This window comes from Malurus melanocephalus, unplaced genomic scaffold (assembly GCF_030028575.1).
Source record: "Malurus melanocephalus ecotype Western Australia unplaced genomic scaffold, MMel_1.1 scaffold_236, whole genome shotgun sequence".
In the NCBI taxonomy this organism is placed as follows: domain Eukaryota; kingdom Metazoa; phylum Chordata; class Aves; order Passeriformes; family Maluridae; genus Malurus; species Malurus melanocephalus.
Genome location: NW_026623468.1, coordinates 1059115 through 1068177, shown reverse-complemented (window position 1 = coordinate 1068177; position 9063 = coordinate 1059115). Strand labels below are relative to the sequence as shown.

The following is a 9063-nucleotide window of genomic DNA, read 5'->3' as shown; positions in this document are numbered from 1 at the left end:
TGGGAGCAAACCCCCTGCTTGACTGCTCAGTCCTGCACGCCCCAGCTGCTGCCAGAGGATGTTCCCAGTGCCACCCTACTCCAGAACTGGCTCAGCTGCTGTGTGTCCCTTCAAGGGATAAAAACAGGCACTGCAAAGAGCAGTGAGGGGAGAGAGGAGGGCAGGTCCTGTTCCCTGCCTTTGCTTCCTCCTCTGAATCCTCTTCCTTTCCAGCTTCTCCTTGAAGTATTTTCCCTGCACTCAAGACATCCCTGTTGTTCTCTGGGTCTCAGTGTTCCACAAGAAGTGTCCAAGTGTGATGACCAGCACAGAGAGTCCCTGTCCCATCCCCAAGTCCCAGCACCTACAGAACTCCAGCCCATGCCCTCAGCCCCATCCCAGCCCCAGGATGCTCCAAGGGAAGTGTGATTACAAATAACAAATGGCACTGCTCTCTCTGCGAGAGGAACATCTCTCTCCCCAGAGACCAGCAGCAATTTCAGGCCTCAGAAAATAAAAACTCTTCCCAAGAGCTGCTCCGTCTGCTGCAGAGAGTGTTCGAGAGCATTACACCGGCTGAGCTATTACACCCTGATGCTGTGTGGGTTTTTTGCATGTGTGTGTGTGTTTGTGTGGAGAGCCCGGAATGTTCCTTGCATCTCTTGTTTGAGACCTCCAGACAATTGAAGCGTTTTTAATTCCACCCCAGGAAGGTGAGGTTTCCTGCTGCTCTGGCATTAAGCGTCAAACAACTCCCCCTCCAGCACTGGCTTTCAGGCTGAAATGAGACTTTCTTCCCAGGGCAGGCAAGGGGGAGAGAACAAAAGGCAAGGAAGAGAAAAGCAGCCTAAGGGAAGGCGAGGAGATGGGGGRGAAGGAAGGACCTCCCCAGCCAACAGGGAAATGCTTTCTCAGTTTGGGGCATGCCATGGAGCCTCCTTGCTCCAGCTGGAGGAAAGGCAGCAGCTTTTTGGCTGAGCTAGCACCCCTCACCAGCCTTTGTCTGCAAATTTGGATGCCGAGGAATGAGAAGGTGCTGCTTGGAGTCAGAGTTGGAGGGGAAGCTGCCTGTCCTCCTCTGGTTTGGTCCTCTGGTCCTCCCAGGTGCTGACCCTCCACCCACAGGCCATAACCCTGTTCTAGCCTGGCAGCACTTCTCCCAGCCACACCCCAAAGATACGGAATCCTGGAGCAATTTGGGTTGGAAGGAACCTTAAAGACCATCTCACTCCTCGTTGTGGAAAGGGATTCCTGCCACTAGGCCGGGTTTCTGAGAGTCCCATCCAACCTGGCCTTGGACACTTCCAGGAATGGGGTAGCCAGAGCTTCTCTGGGCAGCCCGTGCCAGGGCCTTACCGCCCTCACAGGGAAGAATTTATTACATCTGATCTAATCCTGCTTGCTGTTAGTGGAAAGCAGTTCCCCCTTGTCCTGTGACTCCCTGGCCTTATCCAAAATCCCTCTCCAGCTCTCCTGGAGCTCCTTTAGGCACTGGAAGGGGCTCTGAGCTCTCCCCAGCACCTTCTCCACTTCAAGCTGAACAAATCCAACTCTCAGCTTGTCTGCAACTGGGAGCACTTGGGAAGCTTCCCCTGCTTTCCACAAGCTGGGAATTTGGCCCCTCTTCTGCCTGCTACTCACTCATCCCTCCGTCTTTCAGCTCCTGTCCTGAGGCTGTTGTCTCATTTTGCTGCATGGCGAGAGAAACCATCACCACGTGCCCACAGTGGAGACCATCCTGAAGGACCAGAGCCTCAAGCCACCTTTTCCTTGAGAAGGGAAAACAGGACCACCTTTTCCAGTTCCCCCTCTCATGAGGCCACATTTTCTCCCTTCCCAGCCCTTTTGCTCCTGGTTTTGCAGGCTTTGCACTAATTTGCAGGAAGCTGGTGCCACACGCACTCAGGGACAAGGTCTGTGCAGTCACTTCCCACTCACTTGATCCCTAATGGAGCTTAATTGCTTTTGTCCATTAGAAGGAGGAAGGGGTGGCAGAAAGGGGAGGGRAGAATAAAAAAAAAAAGTTAATCTCAACTTAATGAATTATTACATTTCAGAAAGACACGTTCCCGAGCAGGGCAGCAGCGGGGGCTGGTGACATCTGAGAGTGGGTAGGTGATGCTGACAGATCAAGGATTGCTCAGAGCCAATTTGCAGCAGCGGGGAGAGATAATACCGTGTGTGTGAGTGAGAACAGGGCCAGCCATGGTGACTGACAGCCGCTTGGGAAGGCTCCAAGCCACAGGCAGGGCAGCCACAGCCTCGCATTGCCCAGAGAGCAGGTGTTGAGGGGCTCTGCTCCCTCTTTCATGGGTTTACATCACCAGGAATGGCCCAGTTCTGCCCCACAAAGAGCCCAGGGCGGTGCTGCCCCATGGGGTCCCTGCCAGGGGGCTCAGAGCACCCCAGCAGATTGCACAGTCCCCACCAGCAGCACCTCTGCTTGTCCCCCTGGGTCTCCCGGCCCCAAATCCTGATGGCTCAGCAGGAAAACATCCACCTGCGACAGCCGAGCCCCATAATGCCACCCCTGGGGCACTGCAGCCTTCTCTGCCCGCCTCGTGAAGCCAAAGACACTCAGAGAGCTCCAGAGGCAAGTGCTGAAGGCCYTGGTGGGGTTTGGGGACCAATGTGCCATCTGTCCTCCTGCTCCCAAAGRCACCCACAGACCAAGCCCAGCCCACCAGGGCAATGGGAGAAGATGGTTCACTCCTTCTCTGCCTTCAAAATCTCTTCCACAGCCTTGGCATTCCCCTCAGGTGGCCTGAGAGCATCTCTGCTCCTGGCAGGAGACCCTGGGGACACCACCATGTTCAGCCACCTTCCTCTCCACACCCCCACTGCCACCGTCACACCAGGGAACCAAGAGGTTTTTTGGCAATGTTGTGTTCTTCTCCAAGGACTGGAAAACCCAGGTCTGGTTTTGCTGGGAGGATCACCCATGTGGAACCATCCAGCTTGAAAATGGGCTCTTTTTTTTTGAAATAAATCACACAAGAAAACAGGAAAAAACCCCAACCAACCAGCTACAAGAAAACAACTGGAAACCAGTTAAGAAAAAAAGAGTGTCACAGATACTCTGTGCAAGTGTAGAAAAGTGAAATCCAGTTTTCTACTTTTTAGACCATCTTTGAGTCCAAATCAGGTATACAGTACTGGTAATATCAATACTGTGGCCTCCATGCTTTGAAACAAAAAAAACAACCATCTTCAAACCCACCAATTCATCACTTTTTGCCTCTACTAAAGATGCTTCCMGCAAACCAGTTACAAAATCAGTCTTAAAACATCTCGAGGCAGCAGAAAGGGTAGGGTGGGAAGCAGAGGAATACAGGATTACACACTGAGGATGAGGCAGCAGCACCACACTGCCAGGAAAAAAATACCAAATATAATGGGATGCATAACAASAGAGACCATCAGGTAACACTGCTGCATTCCTCAGCTCCACTACAGGTTTGAGTACCACAATCTGAGTCAAAACTTCCTCTGAGACTCCGGAAGGGTGTCAGAGAAGGTTATGGGACAGAACTGACAACAGACGGTGTGGCAAACACAGCTGAGACAGTTGCAGACCGGGGGGATCAGATGGTATTTACCCAGGAGGTGTAAAGGAACTGAAGTGAGTGTTGAACTGACTGAGCAGTGTGTAACCTGCAGCCTCAGCTCAAACACACGGTGACAGGCAGAACTGGCACTGCAGCCTGGGATTATTGCACTGAGCCCATGRCAGAGGCAGGAGCAGCGTGGCCAAAAGGTACGAAAACCTCTGCAGGGGCAAAGTGGGCTTTGAAGGAGACAAGAAGTTTTTTGRCAAGGGAAATTGCCTGATTTAAGTTCACTTGGTCTGCCAAAGTTAGGGAGAATTCAAGGCCAAGGTGGGATGTGGCTCTGAGCAACCTGGTCTGGTTGAAGATGTCCCTGCTCATTGCAGAGGGTCAAACCAGATGCCCTTTAAAGATCCCTTCCAACCCAAACCATTCCATGATTCCTTAACGAAACTGTGCTGTCTCTGTGAAGCACTGAGCRGTGAAAAGAAAGGAGACAAAATGAAAAGCAAACAGAAACACCCTGTTTGTTGTATTCCCTGTCCATTAGCTTTGATCATCCCCGCGTGGCTGGGCGGGAGCTCTGTGTCCCCGCGGTGTGACAAACCTGCAGTGGGAGCRCACAGCTGACGCTGCTAAAGAGAGCACATTTATAGAGCGCTGGCAGTCACACGAGCCGGGGAAGGGAAAGCTGACAAGCTGTTGGTGACAGGGAACAGTCAAACGGGAAGATACCAGCCCTGAGATCACCCATTACATCACTGCCCCACTTAGGAAGGGGCAGATGCTGAGGGGGGCTTTCTGCCGTGCAGAGAGTTTGTGATTGTCCACTTGTGATTGTCCACCTGGGTTTCTCCAAGGCCGATGACACCAAACTGAGCGGGGAAGTGGACACCACAGAAGGGAGAATAATCCTGCAGGAAGACCTGGGCAGGCTGGAAGGGGGACTAAGAAGAACTTAATGAARAGGAGCTGYCCCTCCCTGRTAGTGCTCAAGGCCAGGCTGGATGGGGCTCTGAGCAACCTGGTCTAGTGGAAGGTGTCCCTGTCCAGGAGGATTGGAATGACATGAGYTTTAMAARGTCCCTTCCAACCCAGGCCATGCTGTGGTTCAAGTGTAAGGTCTCAGATATGGGAAAACAAAATCCAGGCAGGCAGCAAAGGTCGGGATCCACCCAGCTGGGGAGCAGCTCYGTGGAAAGGGACCGGTGGATCCTGGTGGACAAGCTCAGTACAAGCAAAGAGTGTCAACAGCATGCTGGGCTACATCGAGGAAACCACCAGCAGAGAAGAGAGCCACAAATATTCCACTTGTAGACTCTAATTTTTAACATTTTTCCAAGCACCCCCAAGGTTTGTATCGCTGTCRCCACTGCCCAGAGAACTCTGTTTGTCTGCAGTGCAGCACCAAAGGCAGCGACAGCACGCTCAGCCCACGCTGCAGGGAAGCTGCAGAAGGGTGGCAGAGGGTCTGGCAGCCCCAGCAGTGAGGAGCAGAGATGGAAGCTCCAGATTCTGTTTCGCTCTTATCAGGCAGGGCTGGCATGAGCAGCGCAGCTTCWCTGCTTCAAGAGCCCCGGGCTTTGTTCACAATCACTCCCACTGGCTCATGCAGTGCTGGGAAAATGTCACTCCTCCCCTTCCCTCCTATGCTCCAGTTTTTATCCTCTGGAAGCAGAGAAGGTCTCGTCTTTATAGTCTCCTTTTGCATGCGACAGCGATCCGCAGATGAAAGGTGTGTGGTCAGTACCGCCGGTGAGATGTAGTATTGAAAAAAAAAACCACACCAGTTTTGATCACTTTCATCACATTAACTTCCCAGGAGCTTCCAAAGCTCTGACTGATGCCTTCTACACACAGATACAGCAAAGTCAGGACCAGCCATCAAGAGTGAAACCCGCAATGCTTCTGCTCCATGTGTCACTGCGAAATAAAGAGCAGCCTACGGTGCTCAGAGAACTGATAACGCCACGGGAGTCCCGGCAGCTTCACCCAACAGCAGCGCCCAGCACCCCCTCACCAGGGTGGAGCTGGGCATCCCCAAAACCATCCATGGACTCAAATCACTGCCATTGCTGCCATCAGCCAGGAGAACAGAAATTACAACAATCTGCAACAAACAAACTCCAAAAGCAATCTGTAAGCGAGCACTGTCTGCCGAGTGCTTTGCTGAGAGGATGGAAACGGAGCCTTTTCACCCMCAGCCTGCAGACCACAGGCAGTCCACGGAGCAGATTTGCAACGAGGCACGAACAGGAGCGATTCTGARGCAGCGGAGACACGCTGGCAAATAATTTGCCAGGAGAAATCAAAGGGGGGAAAGTCAGCGAGTCATCTTTTTGTTGTGGATTTTTTTCTCCCTTTCTCACCCAGCTGGCTGTAAGAGGAGTCATTATTCCCTGTAGCAGCAGAGGATCCAGCGCAGCAGCCTCTTGTCAGGCAGCTTGTTTGCACAGGGTTTGGAGCCCTTGGCAGAAAGGTGGCCCAGCAGAGCATGGCACAGAGGCTCTCATTGAATATGGATGCCCACCTGCTTTCTGGAGAGAGATGAAGGTCTCCAAGGCTCCTTTGCCTGGCCTGTGTTCAAAGAGCTTCCCCAGGACAAAGCGAGGAGAGCGGATGCTGCTCGTGGTGGTGCTGGGRGACCCGGGAGGGGCATCACAGCCCCCTCCTCATGGCACCCACACCTCCATCCTAAACTGGTTTCASCTGCTGAGTTCCCAAATGCAACACGAGTGCAGACACTTCACGTCTCCTCTGAGCCACACCTTGACATCCCACAGCCATTCCAGGGAAAAGCCAATTGATGCTTCCAAGCTTTCATGCTTCCAACTCTGTATTTCCTGGGCGTAGAATCACAGACTCGTTCAGGYTGGGAAAGCCCTCTAAGAKCCTCAMATCCAACCATTAAGCACTGTGTTCACCACWAAACCATGTCCCTAAGTGCCACATCCACATGTTTTTTGARCACTTCCAGGGATGTTGATTCCATTATTTCCCCAGCTGGGCGGCCTGGTCCAAAGCCTGACCATTCTTACAGCAAAAAAATTTTTTTTGTTGACATTTTGCTTGACCTCATGATCTCCCCACAAGCCYTCCTGCATTGTGATGTGTCCCCCACTTCCCCCATCCATGAACCTTTGAGACATTAACCCTCTTTCCAGAGTTTTTGGCTTCAAAGTACCAGATCCCGCTCAGGCACGTGGGGCCCAGGTTTTTGCGTGGAGCCGGCGAAAAGAACCCTCTCTCCATTGAAAATGTACACTTGTTCCCTCAACACCCTTATTATTAATTGCTATAAAACTTAATTTTATTCATCGTTTGTTATGCATCCAAATTGGATGGGGAAAAAAAATTCAAATTAACTGAAGTGAAAAGATTTCAGAAGATGGTACAGAAGGCTCCTGAAGGAACTGAACAAAACTCTCTGGAGACGGGGAATGCAGTGCTAACCCAACCTGAAAGAAAGATCTTAAGACAAAGAAATCATGCCAAATTGATCCTTTAATTATAACATTAGTCGTTTCTTTCAAAGGCTTAGTGTAAGAGCTGGGGGTGGGGGGCAGAAAAGACTTAAAGGGACAAAAGACTTAACATCACCAGGATGAGTGGAAGCAATTAGGAGGGTTTAAATTACTCTCCTGTTTGGTAMAAGGCAGATGGATTTCATTTTTCTCGCCATTGTGCTCGACTTCTTGCTCTGCCATCAGCTTCCAGATGTCTTCTCCTTGGCCAGGTCAGGCAGCATCCCCTTCCACTCTCCACCCCCTCAGCTACTGCTGCAGACCAGAAATACCAGCSATTATAATAGCTGTGCCACCCTGGGAAGGAGCTGGATGTACAAAACTGGCTTTGGGAACGGAGTCTCCCGGCCCTCGACAGGAGGAAGATGCTGCAATGAATGGAGGAGGCTGATTGCAAACCAAATTTTTTTCTGCAGAGGCTGTGGAAAGGGAGGTGGGAAAGAGTCAGAACGCAGCCTGTTTGGTACTGGATGAGTCCTCAGGAAGCGCTGCATGAGTCCTCAGTGTTGCACCTCCAAGCACGGCTTATTTTGTATCTTCACTCTTTCATCTTCTGGCTCCCAGGGACAAGCCGGACACCAGGGAATCTTCTCGCCAGGAGGGGCAAAGCAGTGACTGGACAGGAACTGTGGTCACTCCTGGGGTCACTCCTGGGGTCACTCCTGGGATCACTCCTGGTGTGGCACTCCACCAGCAGCAGGGACAGGGCTCTGCTGCTCCAGAGACAGAGCCCAAACACATATATCCAAATTGTTTCACGTGAGAAACAGCTGAGGAAAAGAAACCCCAAATCCCAAYAATTTCACAAAGAAAGGGAGAGCAGATCTTCGCAAATCTCCAGCAAATGCAACCTGTCAGGCCACAGGGCAGCCTSGGRATCACAGACTCGTTCAGGTSACTCCAACAGCGTTTCAGTGGATGYTCCATCCTCGCTCGCTCCCACCGACTCTCTTCTGCCAGGATTATCACAGCAGCTTGTGTGCCTTTAAAAGCTGAGCAGTCACATCTCCTTGGGCTCCGTACCTGTTTCCAGAGAGGAACACGGCCAATTTTTTTTTTTTTTTAATCTTTTCCTGCTTTCAGTCAGAATTAATTGATCCGTAATTGCACCCATAGAGGGGGAAAGTTAATAGACGTGGTAATAAATGCCAAAGCCACAGCAGAACTGGCTCTCCAAGCCCCTGCCTGGAGCAGCTCCATCTCCTCTCAACAGAGTCTCATGCGATCCCAGTGCCTGTTCGTATTTAGGGAGAAGAGCTGAGGAGCCTCGCTAGGATGGGAATAATTTCTTTTCCTCTCCCACATACTTTGTGCTCAAGGAGCAGATGGATCCAGGCTGTTTACATCACAGAGGTCATGCCTCAGCTTAACAGTTGGGGAACTGACTGTTGGGAGAGATGCTCATCGCAACCAGGAGACTGCTAAATCTGGGCTCCGGCAAACTTCTGCTGGTGGCAAACGAAACACACAAATGTCCTCCTGCAGCCTCCTCGCCTTCGGGACCCACCCTGGGTGTTGGGCTGCTGCCCCAAAGGGAGCTGCTGCCGTGATCAGGCAAGGGAAGAGGCAGCTCCTGAGCGTGGACTTTGAGGAGAAGGCTGGAAATCCCACGTGGACCTTGTTATCCACTGATGCTTGCAAACCATCTGCAATGTGAGGCCAGGTTTCTGCGAGGAAGGAGGCTCCCAGGGCTCACTGCTATGTCCCATGTTAACTCAGCGGCCATGATTTCAGCTGAGCATGGCCTGTCTTCTCCCAGAGCAGTGGTGTGGACACCAGTGAAATAATTCCTTCCAGTAGAGGTGTTTCCATGGAGCCCACTCCCAAAATGACCATCTCCTCTCAGTTCCATGGAGCCCACTCCCAAAATGACCATCTCCTCTCAGTTCCATGGAGCTCACTCCCAAAATGACCATCTCCTCTCAGTTCCATGGAGCCCACTACCAAATTGACCATCTCCTCTCAGTTCCATGGAGCCCACTCCCAAGATGACCATCTCCTCTCAGTTCCAT

General features: G+C 51.8%; 1 protein-coding gene across 1 annotated transcript in view; it reads right to left on the bottom strand.

Annotated features, from left to right (window-relative positions):
* Positions 1–9063, bottom strand: part of LOC130578691 (voltage-dependent R-type calcium channel subunit alpha-1E-like) — a 79343-nt gene that overhangs the window by 43214 nt on the left and 27066 nt on the right. The window lies entirely within an intron of this gene.